This window comes from Mustela putorius, unplaced genomic scaffold (assembly GCF_011764305.1).
Source record: "Mustela putorius furo isolate JIRA1106 unplaced genomic scaffold, ASM1176430v1.1 tig00003834_pilon_pilon_pilon, whole genome shotgun sequence".
Lineage (NCBI taxonomy): Eukaryota > Metazoa > Chordata > Mammalia > Carnivora > Mustelidae > Mustela > Mustela putorius.
Genome location: NW_025421987.1, coordinates 5,201,945 through 5,222,596, shown reverse-complemented (window position 1 = coordinate 5,222,596; position 20,652 = coordinate 5,201,945). Strand labels below are relative to the sequence as shown.

At 35.5% G+C, this 20,652-nt stretch overlaps 1 pseudogene; it reads right to left on the bottom strand.

Annotated features, from left to right (window-relative positions):
• Positions 1–1,783: 1,783 nt before the first annotated feature.
• On the bottom strand, positions 1,784–16,963 carry LOC123394545 (annotated as a pseudogene).
• Positions 16,964–20,652: the final 3,689 nt, after the last annotated feature.

The following is a 20,652-nucleotide window of genomic DNA, read 5'->3' as shown; positions in this document are numbered from 1 at the left end:
TTCACATTAACTGGTACTTTATTTGTTTAAAACTTAAGCATTATTGGCTAAGAAGAGATTTACTCTGGTGTATAGATCTTGACATTTAAATTCTATGTTTTGGGGGTTTTTTGATCCTTGATAAAATTTAATCCAAGAAACAGAATAGATACATATATAGCCAAAAACAGGAACCATTAGAGAATGAAATAGGAAATCAAGAGTGATTTTCTTTTGGGGGCTCCTGGGTGGCTTAGTGGATTGAGCTTCTGACTGGTGGTTTCAGCTAGGTCATGATCTCAGGATTGTGAGATCTAGCCCTGATTTTGGCTCCTTACTCATTGTGGGGGAGGGGGATCTACTTGAGATTTTCTCTCTCTCTCTCCCTCTGCTCCTCCCCCCAGTCACATGTGCATGCTCTCTCTCTCTCTCTAAAACAAATAAATCCTTTTAAAAAAGAGAGTGACTTAAATTTTGGTGGCCCTCACTTTTTTTTTTTTTTTTTTTTAAAAGTTCCTTGTAATGACCTTCACAAAATCACAGAGACGGGAACTACAAAGGTGGTGGCCAAGGGTTGGAGGGGAAGGGAACAGGGAGATTGGGGAGAAGGGAACTGTTCAATGGGAAGAGTTTCCGGCTGGGATGATGAGAAAGTTCAGAAGATAGACAGTTGTGATGGCTGCACAATAATGTGAATGTACTTAATGCCATTGAACTGTGCATTTCAAAATGGTTAAAATGGTGAATTTATCATATGTATATTTTTTGCCCTTTGCCATAAAAAAAACCAAAGCATTCACAACAAACTGAGGGTTGCCGGGGGGGAGGGGGTTTGGGAGAAGGGGGTGGGGGAAAAAAAAAAACTTCCTTAAAGTCCGTAGCAGGATAAAAGGATATGACTCTTTGAGAAAACACACACACACTGAAACAAGGTCAGATAACACCATCCCCTACCCTGCCCCCAAGGTAAAAAATATGAATACTTTTAGTAATAATTTGGAATTCATCTTTATCTCCTACTTTATCTCCTACCTATCTCTCCTACCTTCATCTCCACCCCATCATTGAAAGTTTAATATCATGATTTTTTTTTTACACATCTACACTTGTGTAAGTAGATATATGAACTTGGATTAGATGACAACCGATTTTTTTTTTAGTCCATGTAGAGAAAGAAGCAATCATTTTTAACTAAAATCCTTCTATGTTTTTTTATTGCTGTTCAACTTGTTACCACTTAGAAAAAAGCAAAATTTCCATACTGTTCAACTCAAATCTTACTGTTCTATGACTGTGGTATACCTTCCATTAAAAAGATGAAGCAGTCAATCGAGTGATTATTTTGACATGGCTTTCATTGGGAAGGAGGGGCGGTGAGTGGCAAAGAGAAGACCACAGACAAAAAGATAATTAAACATGCAGTTTTTCTTAAAAAAGAGAGAGATAGAGGGAGGGAGATGTTATTTCCAAGAAAAGGAAAAAAGCATCGAAAGCCCATGAGTCAAGCCATAGCCAAAATCATATTCTATCTTAACAAGTAGATTTTCTACCCCCCCTTTTTTTCTTCTTCTTTTTTTAAATAAAATCTCTCTCTAATCATTTGAATGTCCCAATCTTGGTTTCAGCTCAGGCCATGATCTCAGGGTCGTGAGTTGGAGTGGGCTCCACACTCTACCCATGAGGATGCTTGAGAATTTCTCTCCCTCTCCCTTGGCTCCTCCCACTCGTGCTCTCTCTCTCCCTCTAAAATAAATAAACAAACCTTTAAAAATAAATTTTAAAAAATAAATAAATAAATAAACAGAATAAAATTTCTTCCCAAACCATCATCACTTTTTTAATCCTCCCCAGACTGGGCTTTATCTTCAGACACTACATCCTCTGATTTCTGAGGTGGATGGCTTGCAGAGATTTTCTTTTCTGGGGGGCTAGCTGATTCCTCCTCTTCTTTGAGATGAATCTTATCCTTTGATGTCTCTGAATTTTTGGGGTGACCCTATTTTCTCTTTGTCTTTCATAGGGCTTGGCATCACTGCAGCTTTTAGCCTGCTTTTGGGCATTTTCTTTTCTCTCAGGTTTGGACTTTCTTATTTCATTTATAGGTTATTTTACTCTTACTTTTAAATTTTTGTGTGTGTTATGTTAGTCACCATACCAGAATGTCATTAATTTTTGATGTAGTGTTCCAAGATTCATTGTTTATGTGTAAAACCCAGTGCTCCATGCAATACGTGCCCTCCTTAATAACCATCACCAGGCCAACTTGTCCCCCCCATCCACTCTCCTCTAAAACCCGCAGTTTGGTGAGCCTCTCATGGTTCATCTCCCCCTCCAACTCCCCCGCCTTCATTCTTCTCTTCCTTCTCCTTATGTCATCCATCTTATTCCTTATGTTCCACAAGTAAGTGAAGCCATATGACAATTGACATTCTCTGCTTGACTTATTTCACTCAGCATAATCTCCTCCAGTCCTATCCATGTTGATGCAAAAGTTGGGTATTCATTCTTTCTGATGGCTGAATAATGTTCCATTATATATATGGACCACATCTTCTTTATCCATTCATCTGTTGAAGGGCATCTCTGTTTTTTCCATAGTTTGGTGATTGTGGACATTGCTAATATGAACAATGGGGTGCATGTGGCCCTTCTTTTCACTGCATCTGTATCTTTGGCTAAATACCCAGTAATACAATTCCCGGATCATAGGGAAGCTCTATTTTTAATTTTTTGAGGAACATTCACACAGTTTTCCAAAGTGGTTGCACCATTTGCATTTCTACCACTATTGTAAGAGAGTTCCCCTTTCTCCACATCCTCTCCAAACTTGTTTCTTGTCTTGTTAATTTTTGCCATTTTAAATGGCACAAGTTGGTATCTCAATGTGGTTTTGATTTGATTCTCCCTGAAGGCTAATGGTGATGAACATTTTTTTCATGTGTCTGTTGGCCATTTGTATGTCTTCACTGAAGAAGTGTTTGTTCATGTCTTCTGCCCATTTTTTGACTTGATTATTTATTTCTGGGGTGTTGAGTTTGAGAAGTTCTTTATAGATTTTGGATATCAAAAATGGATGAAAGACTTCAATGTGAGAAAGGAATCCATTAAAATCCTAGAGGAGAACATAGGCAATAACCTCTTTGATATCAGCCACAGCAAGACTTCTTTCAAGACACATCTCCAAGGAAAAGGAAACAAAAGCAAAAATGAACTTTTGGAACGTCATCAAGTTAAAAAGCTTCTGCACAGGTTTGGGCTTCTTAACCATCTTTTTTTTTTTTTTTTTTTTTTGAGCTGTCACAGTCATTTCCATCATTATCTTCCACTAAGAAATCACCCTTGCTGCCAGAATCTTCCCCCTGGAATGATGTCTCATCCTCCTCTTCTTGTTCTTCTCCACTGCCCACATCTTCCATGAGCATCTCTCAAAAGCTGCTTTTGAGGCTGCCTGCCTTGCTGGAGCACATTTTTATGGGCTTCTTTCTCATCTTTGCTCTCTTCTACTGAGTGAGAATCACCCTTGGTTTTCATATATTTTTCTTCTGAGTCCTCACCATCTTCCTGTGAACTCTTTTCCAGATCATCTCTTATTTTTAGCTTCTCTGGGAGATGATTGAATTTTCTTAGCTGGAAGGCCTCAAAATCTGCAATAATTTTCTTGGCATCATTAAATTCCTGACTCCAAATAATCAATGACCTTTTTATTTCTGATAGGCTGAGACACAGTCACTGTTGAAACAGGATTGAATCAAGAAATCAAAGACCAGAAACCACCACACTCTAACCTCCATACACTCAGTGTACTCTCCTCAACTTTGGCCCGTGGGGTTGCTGCTGAATCTTGACCTGCTGGCTTCTCAAAATCCACATCTTCTTGGTTCAGGGCCCCTTAATCAGATGAGCCCCCTCACAACCCACCCCCATACCCTATTCTCTCATGTCTTCAAAATGGATGACTCAAACTAGCCCTCATAATTATATTAAATGCTAGTGGACTAGACATTCCAATTAATAGATAGATATATCCAATCTACCAGGAACAGAGAAAAATGTTCAATCCCTAAAATGGCACCATTGAAAGAAGAGACCAAACAGTCACTTACTGTCAATTTCACATTAGATTGCCCCCCCTTCACCCTGACAGTGATTCATCGTGACTAGTGTTGACATATATTTGGATTATTTTCTGCTTCATAGGACTTTAACCAGCTCCAATATCCAAGTATTTAGAGAGCATTACATTTTCAAACATAAACAGTGCCCAAAACCAAAGGACTAAATTTATAGCATGGTATGGGTACACAGCAATGGAATCCACTGGTCTTAATGCATGCACAACCCCCAGAAGCTGCCAAACTGATCTTTCAATATAGTGGCTTATTGAGGTTGCAACCTGAGGCACAAGTTCAGCTATGTCACTATGTGCAGATGAGTACCACCCTCAAGGATATAATATACACTCTTTTTTTTTTAAGATTTTATTTATTTATTTGACAGAGAGAGATCACAAGTAGGCAGAGAGGCAGGCAGAGTGAGAGGGGAGAAGCAGGCTCGCCGCTGAGCAGAGAGCCGGATATGGGACTCCATCCCAGGACCTTGGGATCATGACCCAAGCTGAAGGCAGAGGCTTTAATCCACTGAGCCACCCAGGCGCCCCTAATATACACTTTTTTTTTCCTAATATACACTTTTAATTGGCACCGAATGTATGTGCTATGTCTTCAGTTAATAGAAATTATGGGTCTAGAAATCAAGATGCAAAAGTGAGAGTGTCTACCTGTTTACCATCACTTTTCTTAACCCATGTTTCTAGTCCTTGCAATACTAACCTCAGTAAAGGTCTTCGGAAATCCTGGTTTTCCAAGTAGTTAACTCTTCTAATTGGTGCCAGCAAGGGTCTTGAAAGGGTTCTATTCAAAGCCCCCTCTCCAGCCAAACTTATAGATAAAACTTTTAGGTGTTTGTACTTGACCCTTAACTCTGTTCTTCTAGGTTATGGTGCCCACGTTCTCGGAAAATAGACCACGGCTACAGAATGTACTTTCCTCCAGTTGGACCACAAACCACATTGAGGACAAGCCCTTGACAGAGCACCTCGAAAAACGGGTCACCTCCTTCTCTACCTGGCCAAGAGTTGGCCCCCTACCCCAAGGGTGTAGCTATAACCCTCTCATATCTTTAAAACCCCTTAAAAGGCCCAGCATAACAGAAACTCAGAGCCAACATCTCTCTTGATGTCCAGTCCCTCTCCTCTTTCAGAGAATGAATAAACTCCATCCTGCTTGTTGCTCCAGTCTTGGTGCAATTCTTTACCATCCCTGTCACCCTAACAAGTCTCAATAGATTGTATTCTCTGGCTGTTGCCTGAGAACTTTGAACTCAAGCACCCAAGAGAAGCAGAAACATGGAGGAGTCACAGACCTGAGGGATAGTGTCCCTGATTATCGCAAGAAGCTAGAACTACTGTTACATAATGGAGGAACAAATTTAGCACTCAGATGGCACACCTCAGCATTTTTGGTGCCCCATTTGTGCAAATAAATAAGCATAGCAGCCACATCCAAAGAATGGAATCATGATCAGGCTCTCAGTACCCTCAGATATGAATGAGGTTCTTCATCGTGCCACTAAGTAAACTTTCTAAATGAGTTTAATTTCTAGCCAAAGGTGAGGGGAATCTTGAATGGCTAAAAGAGGATGGAGATGATGAGTATCAGTTGTGGCCAAGAGACTGGCTTCAGTGGGAGAGACAATAGCTTATCTCAATAAACTTCCTATGACACATTTGCTCTGGGAAATAAGGTCCAACAGAGTTCTAATGAATCTGTTTCTAGAAACTTTATGAAGTTAAGTGGATTCAAAGGATGAACTACAGTGGATGCAGTCCTGTACAACCCAGAACACCAGCCTTTGGTACTGAAACTCTCCTAGCATTGTTAGGAGATAGCTGTCAACTAGAGAGGGCAAATGTACTCAAGGCTACATGTCCCCCTAGTACAACCTCAAACCAACTGATTGATAATGGCCTTAAAAGTTCAGTCACTTTGCTCCAGTTCAGAACAACTTTGAAGGTCTATCCCAGACTTTGACATTCCCATCAGATGAACAGGTACCTTTGTGGTAACTGCATTTTAACCCAACTGCTCCTTCTAACTAATCCCTATTCCACTGCTTTTACCATAGGTAGGTATTTATCCCAAGAGAATGCTCTTCAATAAACATTCTGCAAGTTAATCTGTCTCAGAGTTTGGATCTGTAACTCCTACATACAGAAAAATACAAAAGTTTTGAAGAAAATAAAATAAAGAATACATAAGTAAGTGAAAATATATATTAAATTGACAGATTGTGAGGATCTATATTGCTAAGGTGTTCCATAGTATCCTTTGGATCAAGTGATTCCATTAAATTTTTCTTGCAGTTTTTCTATAGAACTTGGTAAAAAGATTCTAAATTATATATGTAAATAATAAGTATATAGATGGTCTAAAATGATCCTGACAAAGACGAGTTTGGAGGATTTATATTATATGACTTCAAGACTTAGAATAAGATGCATCAATCAAGACAATTTAGGTTTGTATAAGGATGAACAAATAAATTAAATGAAACTAAAGATACTTAGACCTATTACATATACTCAATTAATTTTCAACAAAGACATTAAATGCAATACAGTGGATAATAAAAATCTTCTTGCCTAAAGATGCTAAAATAGGCAATATTCATAAGGAAAAAAGAGAACATTGATCCCTAACCACTACTTTTAAAAGGATCACTTGAGATGGATTGTAGATCTAAAAATACTCACCCAAATCATAAAGCTTAAGGAAGAAATTGTTGGAGAATTTCCCCAACCCCTTTAACTTTCTTAGAACACAAAATGCATGAACCACCAAAAGAAAAAAAAAAAAAAGATAAATTGAATTCCATCAAAATTAAAACAGTTGCTCATCCAAAAACACCTGTTTAAAAAAAAAAAAAAAAAAGCTAAAAGGTGAGCCACAGCTTAGGGAAGATATTCAGAACACTTTGTATCTGGCAAAAGAATTATATCCAGAATATATAAAGATCTCCTACAATTAATTAACAATAATAAAAAAACCACAAATTTTTAAATGAATATAAGACTTGAATAAACACCATACAAAGGAAAATAGAGAAGATATACAAAAGGCAAATAAGCATTTATAAAGTTCTCTGTATCATTAGCCATCAAAGAAGTGCAATTTCAAAACACAGTGAGTCATCGCCTCACTAACTAGAATGGTTATAATTAGAATGTTTGACAATCTGAAATACTGGTGTTTTGGAAGAACCAACATTCTCATACATTGCTGGTAGAAAACTGGCTATGTCTTAAAAAGTTAAACATAGATCTAGCCTTTAATTTAGCAGTCCCATTCCTTGGTATTTGCTCAAATAAATATATGTCAAACAAAAGATTTATTTAAAAATATTCCCGGGACCTTTATTCATAATGGCTCAAAGCTAGAAACAATACAGATATTCATCAAAAGTAAAATAGATAACCAAATGGTGTATTTGTACAATGGAATACTATTCAGTAATAAAAAGAACAATCGAAGAACTTGAATGATTCCACTTAAGAACTTGGATGATTCCAAAAAATATTCTCCATTTATGTGAATTTTTGTAACAGACAAAACTGATGTCATGATAGCAATTAGACAATACTTGCCTCTGAGTGTTTAATTGACTCAGGAAGGAAGGGAAGAAACTTCCTGGAGTGTCGAAAATATTCTATCTTCATAGGGGCATAGGTAGCACAGGCACATGCATTTGTCACATACTCTACACTTAAGATGAGTTTATTTCCTTGCATAAAAATTATACCTCATAAAAATTTAATAGGAGATAGAATTAAATGTCAGGAAGCCACATTGGAATATTTCTGGGAAGGTCAAAGCCAAATTATAAATGGGTTGTTTTTAATGACCTATAACTTAGTGTGGTCTTCTTTTACTCCTTATAAAATGTTTCATTTCTTCTTGTCAGCCAGTAGATAACTGGTGAGCATCCACTATATACGAAACACCGTAATCTCAGGTTTCCTATGTCTGATAGCTCCTCGCAGATAGCTAGTTAATTAAGTTACATATGGCTTGAACTTAATATGCTTCATTTTCTTTATCATTTGTAAGAACATTATGAAAATTAACATGGAAGAAAAAAATCAACTGTTGAACATAATTCCATCAGTGATACAACAAACAGCTGGGGAGATGTTTTTTGTTTGGGAAATTCCTAGCCCCTCGTGAAATAAGTGAAGTCATATTCTTCAAATTGAATCTTCTTCAATTCTCAAAGAGTTTAATGAAAGCACAAAAACAAAATAAGAGTTGTCGAGGGTAGAGTTTTACTTCGCTATCATGGTGAGTATGCCTTGCTGGAAGTTTAAGCATCGTGGGAAGAGCTTGAAAAATATGTAGATTTTGAGTCCCTAGCTTGAAAACTACTTTAGTATGACTATGCCACCAGGTTCTTAAAATAGGATTACAAAAAACCTAGGTGTTAGACATAAATACAGAAAAAAAAAATGTGGAAAAAAAATGGACTATTTGGAAGATTGTTACAGATTGTGTCCCTGCAAACTTCGTATGTTTAAACTTAACACCAAATGTGGAAGTATTTGGAGGTGAGGCTTCTGGAAGGTGGTTAGGGCTTTAAGGTAGAGTCCTGGTGAACACAATTAATCCTTATAAAAGAGACCATAGTAAGACCCGTTTCCCCCTTCCTACCACACAGGGACACAGATATTGAAAAGACAGCCATAGATGCACCGGGAAGCAGAACCTCACCAGCGAATCTGCCGGTGCCTTGATCTTGGACTTCCCAGCCTCTGGAACTGGGAGAAATAAGTTTCTGTTCTGTTACAGCAGCATGAGTAGGTTAAGAGAGAGATAATCACAGACAAAAACCATGGCTGTGTGAATTTTTCTCCTCCCAGGATTTACACCTCCCTCTTGGTTCTCGTTTGTCTCTATGTCAGTCTCCAGGGACACCATATTGTTTCCTTGCTGCAAGACCCAGAAATGTACAAAAACTCCTTTTCTGTTTTGCTCTTTGGTTAACAAAGAAAAGCTAAAATTTTAAATAACCTTACCAAGAACTAAGGAGAAAGTAAAGGAAACTAAAGAAAGTGCAAAATCAGAAAAGGCTCATTCTAATAAAATACAGATTTCTGACTCAAACATAGTTAAATTGAAGCCACAAGTTGACTGGTCCAATTTACCAACATTCAGAGCAGGGTTTTGTTCACTTCCTCCAACACATTCTACTGATTAGAGATTCATCTAGGTTTGGGGGAAAAAAAAAAAAAAAGAACTCCTTTTAAATTTATGAATTATTACTTATGGAAGTTAAGTCTATTATAGATTTTAATTGGACATTCTTTTTTTGTTGTTATGTACAGTTGTTTTTTTGTTTTTGTCTTCTCTAATACAAAGCTGAGCTAACTGGCGAGGAACAGGGTTAAACAGACAATTTTGCAGCAAAAAAACACAGTAGGGAAACAGGTCAGAGTCTAAGCTTTTGGCAACTCCTTGCATGCCTATGCTGTAGGCCTGAAGTGCCCTATAAAAACGCAACTCGTCCTTTTTTCACTCAGAGTCTTTCTTTAGTCCCCTGTTTAAAGACTCTCCCTCTCTTCTCCTGGCTTTTAATTCTCTTTGTATGGCTTCTTCGGAACAGTGACTGAGTTGGTCAGTCTGTGACTTGGCTGTAAATTACTCCCCTGTAAGTTTCCTCTCATTTGATTGGCTTCAATCTCTCTAGTCTGGCCTCTTCCCTGATCTTGGCCTAGACTCCAAAAACACTGCACTATAGCTTACTCTGTGCTGAGGGGCTCCTCCTTGTCTGAAAATTGACTCAGATGCATGAGGAGATGAAATACAGAACTCTGTATGAGCAAATCGCTATCAGGGCACAGAGTATGAGGAAGGGTTGTGTGGGGGTGATTCAAAGTTGAAAAGGAATAAAGAAAGGGAAGTGAGAGACTGTTAGAATTTTGTCTGACCCTGGGAGTTACATCAGCTCATGACACACATCAAATCATTTTGGTTTCTCTGATGATGTGAACCGGAAGTTTCTGACCTCGGGGATGTCTGAGTTATCTTGTTCCCCACACACCTCCCTGCATTTCGTCTATCAACTCTCTCCCCTTCCTGGGATTTAATCCTTGGCTTTCTGCTCTTTTTTCTCCGAGCTCTATTTAAATCACCCTCCGTGTATACATTTTCAAATTCTGTCCCTATGTTTTCAATTTCTAACACTGTAGTGTATGCTCAGCACACTTCCTCCCACTCTCTATTTTCCTTGAAAACAAATGTCACTTGACCTATGGTTCCCAATAGCTACCTTCCTCCTGCTGATAGAATTATTTGCTGACAAATTTATTGGAAAGACAAGAATTATTTGCTGACAAAATTATTTGAAAGATTTTACATCCAAAGCATATGTTTTCTTTCTGTAGTTTTTTACATACCGCCATCTGGTTTCTATTCCTGCTTTATCTCCCTCTACATTCTCTCTTAGACCTCTTTGCTGCATTAAAAACAAGAAAAGACTGACTGAAGACCATGAAAATCTTTGAGTAAATTTCCTTAAACCAAGTGGAGCTGGGATATATTAGAAAAAACGTAGTACTAATAAAGCTAGGTTTGAACTGGAAAGCTGTCCCCCTCCCAATCCAAGTTAGCATGACTTCACTGAAGTCTTTCCACATCCCAGATGCTTTATTTAAATGCTAGAGAAGTAAAGGTGAGGGGGGAAAATGTTTGTTTAATTCTTAGATGATAATTGAATTCTTGAAAAGAATTCAAGAAATTATTATGTGTATTTTATCTGGTTGAACTTGAGCTCTAAAACTCCATTTGCAAGGACCTAATAGAAATATCTTTGCCACAATCTCAGTATGTACAAAACTGAACTCATTAGCCCCCCTTCAACTGTTCCTGAAAATTGCATTTTATGCTTTACTAATGCAACTCCTTATCACATTTTTATCTCTTTCTTACATCCTTTCAAGTATAAGCAGTCACCAGCTACATTTTCTGAGATCTGAGTACTACACTGGTAATGTTTCTCCTGGAATTGATTTATTAAGATTTGCTTTTTAAGCCTACATAAGAATAATGTAGCATCATTAATGTTGGAAAGTTGAAATTTAAGGTTGAGATCCTTGGGAAATACAAAGTGGGATATTTCATGTTAAAAGAGAAATGATCCACCCATGAAAAAGATTTAAAAATTGTGAAACTTCCTGAACCTAACAAAAGAGGAAATTAACATTTTGACAATCATCATGGGAACTATAGCACACTTTTCCAGAAACCAGCATATAAAATAAACCAAAATTTATAAGACAAGGGAGAATTTAAGTAACATAAAAAATAAACACTACTTCATTCAAAAGGCAATGCATGTTCAGTTGAAATGCACATACAATATTTACCAAAAAATGACCACATATAAAATCATGAAAGAAGGCTCCAAAAGTAAAAATTAAGAAAATTATTTTATGCATGCAAGTTATATTCACTACTAAAGCAAAAAAATAGTTAAAATTCAACAAACTTTCAATAAAAGAAACAAAAAACCAAAAATCTTCTGGCAAACTAGGAAGATAATAGAATTTTTTCTTTCTGATAGTGATTATTTACTGGAAGTCCAAGATGCACATCGTGCCAGAAACAGCTAATGGAAACTATTTTACACCTTCCTACTAAAATCAGAAACAGGATTATAACTTCAACCACTACTACTCTCTACCATTATATTAAAGGTCTTAGCCAATGCAATAAAATAAGAAAAGAAATGAAATTGAAAAGATAAGTTTTATATATTATTAATATATATGAGAGGGGAAAACTAATATCCTTATAATAGTTAGAACCAATAACTGAGTTTAGTAATAAAGGAGGATTAGAATATAACATATAAATAACAATAGCTTTTCTAAATCCTGCCAATATGATATAAAAATAATCATGTTCACAGTAATAATAAACAGTATAAAGTGCTTAAGAGCATACTTCTTAAAAAAGATTAGTATTCAACTATGACAGCAGAAAAATTTCAGAGTAAATTTTCAGAAAACAAAATTTAAAAAATATTAAAATTTCTGAAATTAAAAATTCAAACATGACCAACAAAAGTAAAACTGGATTAAATTAAAAGATTTCACTTAACAACAAAAATATTAGATAAGAACCGACTCAGGGAAAATAAGAAAAGACTTAGGTAAAATATAAAAAATGAAAAAGAAGTATATTTAGGGATAGAAGAGAGATTGAAAAATTGAAGGAAGATATTTTGACTTCTAAAGAGAAAATTATGAAAGTATACAAAATGGAATAATTACTCCTGAAAAAATAAAGAGCTATAACATCTTCATTGATGGCAAATCTCAACATAGTTTTTTTTTACTAATATAAAAATGTCTTCAAAATACAAATCAATAAAATGAATATCCAACATGATTTAATAGAATTTTGCAGGCTGATTCTAAATTTCATATAAAAAATTAATTTTTAGAAACCTGAAGATGAATAAAAAGGATAATCTATCCTACCATAGTCAAATATACTTTTAAAATAACTGTGGTATTTGTGCACGGATAGTAAAATCTTAAACTAAATAAAACATTCAGTGAGACTCACAATGAAGTATTTTAAAAAGATGGTATTTCATATCAGTGAAGAAACATTGTTCCATAAATGTTCTTGAAAATTAGCTGAATATTTGGGCAAATAAGTTAGCTCTCAACTCAGACTCATCACAAATTTAAATTTTAGGTGGATTCAAGGAAAACATAAAACAAGTTATTATAAAATAGAAGATAATGCTTTCTTGAGTGTTGGCTAGGGTATATAAGACAAAAAAGGAAAAGTTATAAATAAAAATATTGACACATAGAGTAAACCAGAATTAATAGCATGAATTCCACCAATATAGCATTAATAAATTTAAATAATAAGTAGAGACGAAGGAAGAATATTTGTAATATTTACCATGCTAAAATTTCAAAAATGGCAGCCCTCAAACTATCTGTAACAAAGAGCCTTTTTTCCTATTTTTAATCTTTAAAAAACAATACATTATCGAATACAATACAAATGAATTATCAGGAAAATAAAATTTTAAAAATATATAAAGTGTAAGTCTTTTTCTTAAATGATATTGAGTAGTCATAAAATTACTCAGCCCAATGTCTCAACCTACCAGTTCGTAGACCAGAAATAAATCACTAGTAGAATAGCACAGGTCTAGAGATGGCACTCTAAACTGAGCAGACCTTGTGATGTCCTACTGATTAGAATGAAAATGGAAAAAGACCAACTCAAAAATGATTCAAGAGTATTAACATGGAAGTCACAGAAAACATAAGTATACATAAAAATATACAAATAGTTCTGGTAATCAGGACCTTGAAAATTAAATCAATAAGACCTTTTAAAGTTTTGATAATATCAAGTGTTGAAATCAGGAACTATTTGATACTATCTCTTAAAATTAACCAGATAGTACCAAACCAAAACACAGTAACACACTTAATATTTAATTTATATTATAGTTTGATGGAAAACTTCCATATTTCCTCCAGGAAACATACAAAGATGCCGTTTTGTGATTGTTTATAAAAGCAATAAATTGAAGGGGAAAAAAACACAAAAAGTTCTTAATAGGGGACTATGAAATATTTATACATATTTACTATGTATAACAGGTTACATATTAAATATGTAATATTTAATTATATATTAAGTATTAATTCATGGAAAATGGAGTAAAACTTGTTAGATTACATTGACACTTTTATCTTTGAGAATAAAAACAAAATCTCCATATTCTATAGTAAATAGTAGGTATAAATAGAAAAAATACTAGTGGCATACATTTCAAACTCATGAAGGTAGTGATGTCAGGTGGAGATGTGAACTGAAGGGAAAAAAAATCAAGCTTGAGAAGGTAATGATCAAGGGGCAATTCATTTTTATAATAATGTTTTTCTATTCAAAAGAAGAATATTCTTGTGTAGTATTTGTATGGCTGGGTAACTGTACCTTTTAACAAGCTTTCCAGGTATGAAAACCCGTGGTTATTCCAAAGGAACACTGACAAATATTTTAAATACTTTGTTCATCCTGTTCACTGTTCCTCCTCAGGTCAAGGAAGGTTCTTCAGAGAGGTAGCAAACTGGAATTTCTAACTCTTGACCTTATTCTGATACTTGCTGATGGCTTATCTGTCTTTTAAAAATGGACATGCGGGGGCGCCTGGGTGGCTCAGTGGATTAAGCCGCTGCCTTCGGCTCAGGTCATGATCTCGGGGTCTTGGGATCGAGTCCCGCATCGGGCTCTCTGCTCAGCAGGGAGCCTGCTTCCCTCTCTCTCTCTCTCTCTGGCTTCCTCTCTGTCTACTTGTGATTTAAAAAAAAAAAAAAAAAAAATGGACATGAGCACCTGATCGTAGAGCATACCACAGGTACAAATTTCTAACTAAATAATAAATTGATAAGCAAATAATTCCACCAAATATTTTAAATGGGCATATTGAAAAGTGCACAAAATCCATTTCATGGTTTCTGGCAAACTAAGTACACATTATCATACTTGTAGAATGATTTCACAGGTAAGATGGGTAAATCTTCTTACACAAGCAATTTATTATTGTTTAAAAGTAAGAACACAGTTCCATCTCAGAATGACAATTGCCAAATTAGTAAACTTACAAAGCGACTAACCCAGGATTTCTTTCTTTCTTTTATTTTTAGCTTCATTGAGGTACAATTGAAAAGTAAAAGTTGTATATGCTTATGGTGTAAAACATGATGTTTTCATATATGTATATGTTCTGAAATGATCATCACAATCAAGCTAATTAACATGTCCATCCTATCTATTGATATTTTAACTCCCTGTGTTCTTTGGAGGATTCCTTTACATAACATTCCATAGCTGTCTTTAAAACTGATTGTCATGAAATATGTTATTTTTATCATTAACATGTATTGACCAAGTGCTATGGGAGAGAAAAAAAATTGACAATGTAGAGAAATAATAAAATAGATAAGATAAATTCATGAGCAAATGCTGTAATACTTCACAGAGTAAAGAAAGAAATCAATTCATATGTAAGCAGCAGAGAAGATTTTATGTTGTTTTGAAAGGGAAAAATAAAAACATAAACAAGATAAATGTAATTCTAATAATATAATAAACAAAAAACATGGATTGCAACAAAGGATAGGGAAAATGTAATATTAAATTTGTGGGCAACTTATAATGTGAGGAAATGGGCAGCACAGTAAATAATAAATAATAAATAAATTGTAAGATATAGTATATAATAAAGAAAAGATATAAAAACTTCTTAAAGGAATCATTGTGAAATGAGACCAACTCACTGAGGTACACAGAAATTCATTCAGGTACAGTCACCACCCAGACATTCTTGACAAACATGTAATTGGAAGAATCCACAATGGACCAACTGTAAAGCTGGAGGATTATATTGAAGATGTCATCCTAACTTAAACTAACACTAGAGACATTATACATATTTATTAGTGCTATCACAGCCCTTCACTATTACACTACTAGTTATTTCAATTCCATTCAACAAATAGAAATATTAACAATATTAATAAAAAGCACCATCTATTTTATTTTTTGTATATACCTGACACTGTAATAAATAGTTCAAATGCTCATTTAATTCTCATAAAAAATAAAGGTAGAAATTAATATCCTGAAACCATATGGCTAGTAAGCAATAGAGATATGAATCATTCAGGGTTTTTTTATCCAAAGCTTATTTTTAATTACATTTGGATACCTCCTAGTTTTATGAATGTTTATACAACACTATACAGCATTACTGTCTTTAAAGTAATTAGTTATATGGTATGTTCCCAGTCCTGAGTGTACTTACGAATTTTGAGAATTAATAGCCCTACCTTCAATGGTATACACACACTGATACTTCAAATTTTATGATTAAAAGAACTTGAAGACAAAATGCTGGTCTTTGTCTTCTCCCCAATCTCTATCATAAGATGGGATGATAATAATTTTTCATCAATTCAAAGGAGTGCCAGAAAGAGCAGGAAAAATCCTAGGGGGCTAGAGGAATTCAGAAAGGGAAAAGTTAAAATAATCTTAAATGTTTTGTGAAGGCTATACACAAATGGGAAACCTACAGAAACTATTCACTACCAGCAGTTAGTTGTATTTTGAGAATTCATAACGCTTCTTTCTTCTTTGCTGCATTAGTTTCCTAAAACTTCTATAACAAAGAATCACAAGCTGGTGGCAGGGTTGGGGGTGCTGCTTAAACAACATAAGTTTATTCTTTGGCAGTGCTGGGGGTCAAAATCTAAAATCAAGATGTCAGCAGGGTTGGTTCTTTTTAAAACCTGTAGGAGAGAATCCTTCCTTGTTTCTTCTAGCTTCTGGTGTTTGCCATTCATCCTTGATGTTCCTTGCCTTGTACCCATCTCTGCTTCCATCTTCATGTGGTCTTCTCCTCTGTGTTTGTAGCTCTGTCCAAATTTCCCTCTTCTTGTAAGGACACCAGCTGTATTGGATTCAGGGTCCACCCTAATGAATTCATTTTAATGACGTCACATCAGCAAACACCACATTTCCAAATAAGGTCATATTATGAGGTAGTGGGAGTTGGGGCTTTAACATATTTTTTTGGCGGGACACAATTCAACCCACAATATTCACCCCTTTATATTTAATCTTTATCCTAACCCTATTGATTCTGGCTTTGAAGAGTTCTTTGACCCTTCTTCCCAACTTCAACTCTACTGCATTCTCCTGGTCCACTTAAGCCACTGGAATAACCCCTGACCAGGTCTGCCTCCTTCCACTATTCCACCATCCAGTCCATTCTGATATATTAACCCATCATCTTTCAACATGTCAATATGATGTCTCACCACCATCACCATCATCCCCCAAAACCCCTTCATTGGTTTTCTTTTACACTTAAGCTAAAATCCAAACTCTTTATTGGATCTACAACTCTTTGCATCTCCTGGCCTCCAGCTGCCTCTTTCACATGATCTTTAACCCATTCTTTTCCTTGATTTTAAAAAAAATTGACAAGTATAATTTTCCCAAATGTCCCTTTATTACTTTTAGTTTTTAAAATTCAACACAATTTCTCTTTCTTTTCTTCTTTCTTTATTCTTTCCTTCCTTCATAGTCATTTTTTTCAAAAATCTACTGATTTTTTTGTATTGCTCTGAAATCCAGTTTCTTGAATTTTAACCAGGATAATTCCATTTCATGCTTGAGTCCTTAACTCAAATGTCACTTTCTCAGACTGCTCTCCACTGACTCAGTCTAAATTAGCCTGCTATCCTTCCATTTAAATCCAATTCTTTTCCCACACAGTTTTCATCATAAATAGCACAATATATATTTGCACATTTGTTTTGGTGCTTACTTTTCTTTTAACACCTGTACCCACTCTCCTGAGAGCTATAGAGATATAGAGAGTTACTTTTTTATTTCCAGAACTTAGCACAGTACTCACCAGGAAGCAGGTGTTCAGTAAACATGTATTGACTAATTAGATACTGAATAAAATAAGGATGGAAAATAAGAGAGGACCCCAAAGCAAAAAATGACTATGAAGGAAGGAAAGAATAAAGAAAGAAGGAAAGAAAAATTGTGTTGAATTTTAAAAAATAAAAGTAATAAAGGGACATTTGGAAAAATTATACTTGTCAATTTTTTTTTAAATCAAGGAAAATATTTTGTAGGTACACATGCCAGGTCATCATTCCATAATTACCTTTTTACAGAATTATGAGAACAGATTAGCATTTTAGAATCTTTTTTCTAAGCATATAACTGTCACTATTATATCATATATTAATGCAATTTAATATTCAAATTAAAAAACATGGGTTGCCTTATTTGCATTATACTCTCTCACAATATAACAAATGGTATTTTCTATTCTCCACAAACCTTTCTTGAACCACTGAAAGAATTTCACTTCTCTTGGATGTGAGGTGAGGCCAGTGGTTTCTAGAAAGATTTAAAAAAAACAACAATGACAACAAAAATAAAAGTGAAAATGAACTTTTGAGACTTCATCAAGATCAAAATCTTCTGCTCAGCAAAGGAAACAGTTAACAGAACAAAGAGGCAACTCACGGAATGGGAGAAGATGACACTACAGACAAAGGGCTGATGTCCAAGATCCATAAAGAACTCCTCAAACTCAACACCGAAAAAACACATAATCATGTCAAAAAATGGACAGAAGACAGGAACAGACAATTCTCCAAAGACGACATACAAATGGCTAACCGACACATAAAAAAATGTTCATCATCATGAGCCATCAGGGATATTCAAATCAAAACCACATTGAGATATCACCTTACACCAGTTAGAATGGCCAAAATCAACAAGACAGTAAACAACAATGTTGGAGAGGATGTGGAGAAAGGGGAACCCTCTTACACTGTTGGTGGGAATGCAAGTTGTGCAGCCACTTTGGAAAACAGTGTGGTCATTCCTCAAAAAATTAAATTAGAACTACCCTATGACCCTGCAATTGCACTACTGGGTATTTACCCCAAAGACACAGATGTAGTGAAAAGAAGGGCCATCTGTACCCCAATGTTCATAGCAGCAATGGCCACAATTCCCAAACTGTTCAAAGAGTCAAGATACCCTTCAACAGATGAATGGATAAAGAAGGTATGGTCCATATACATAATGGAATATTATTCAGCCATCAGAAAGGAAGAATACCCAACTTTTGTATCAACATGGACAGGACTAGAGGAGATTATGCTGAGTGAAATAAGTCAAGCAGAGAAATTCAATTATCATATGGTTTCACTTACTTGTGAAACATAAGGAATAAGATGGAGGACATTAGGAGAAGGAAAGGAAAAGTGAATTGGAGGAAATTGGAGGGGGAGACAATCCATGAGAGACTATGGACTCTGAGAAACAAACTGAGGGTTTTAGAGGGGAGAGTCTTGGAGGATGGGTGAGTCTGGTAGTGGGTACTAAGGAGAGCATGTATTGCATGGAGCACTGGGTGTGGTGCATAATCAATGAACCCAGGAACACTGAAAAAATAAAATTAAATTAAAACAAAACAAAAAACCCCTAGAGAGTAAAAACAGAAAGCAAAGTAGCAACTTGTGTTTGTAATTTCCATGAGATAATATAAATAATGTTAATGTGCTATGTTCTTCCCACAGGCATCATTTCAAGGCTGCGATGAGGTTCCAAGGTTGAAGAGTCAAATATTGGTTCTCTGTAGGCACATCAAGTGAGTTTTTCTTCCTCACGCTGTCTTTTTGTTATGTCTGTATCAATGTTTAGTTGCAGAGAAAAGAATCTACTCTAGCCAGTGTAACCAGAAGGGATTTACTTGAGAACATTAACTGCCACACAGGTTCATTAGAAGAGCTGGAGACCCAACTCTGGATGGAATCTTCAGGAATCACTCAGAAAGCTACATTGTGACATCAGGTTTTTAAGGGAGCTGCTGTCCCTGCCACCATCCAGAGGTGGTAAGAGCAGGAAACTGCACATGAAATCAGGAGGATGTTGCTACAGTATCTGCCAGCTCCAGGACCACACTGCATCTGCCAATATCTGCACCAGTAAAATGGATTTCTGATACCCTGACTCCCTAGCAACATGACTTATTTTGAAATAAAACTTTTTTATTAATTATTTTTATTAACACATAATGTATTATTTGCCCCAGGGTTACAAGTCTGTGAATCATCAGGCTTACACACTTCACAGCACTCACCATTTCACATACCCTCCCCAATGTCCATAACCCAACCACCCTCTCCATCACCCCCTCCCCCCAGTAGCCCTCAGTCTGTTTTGTAAGATTAAGAGTCTCATAGGGCTTATCTCTCTCCCGATCCCATCTTGTTTCATTTTTTCCTTCCCTACCCCCCAAACCCCTCACTCTGCCTCTCAAATTCCTCATATCAGGGAGATCATATGATTGTCTTTCTCTGGTTGACTTATGAAATAAAACTTTCATGCTAGTTCATCTAATCAAAGGACTATACATTACATATAGAAATATACATGCATATATATAACTATACATATATAAATTACTTCTTGAAATATATATACACATACACACACACACATGTATGTGTGTATATATATATACACATACACTCACATGCACATATATATATATCTACATATGAAATCACATCTGAAACTACAAGACCATAAATCCTGTTTAGGTCTGTAGCTTGTTGTTTGTTTTTGTTTGCTTCATATGCTAAAAGGGGTGGGAATGGAATGCCTGTTGAGCAAACTCATTCACAGCGGTCATCATACAGTATATGCACCTGCTCTTGTCTACCAATGAAGAGGGATTACATAGGTGACTTATGACAAGAACAAATAAGATATGGACATTGTAGGAGATATTTGATATATTTCTGTTTTACTTTCCACAAAGTATAGGCTTTATTTTAGATATTCAAGTTGATACTTTGATATTTATAAACAGCCATTAAATTACATTATTGATTGAAATAGCAATAATTTATTGGCCTTTTAAAGAAAATATGAAGCTTTTAACGAGTTGATTTATTTTTTTTCCAAGATTTCAATT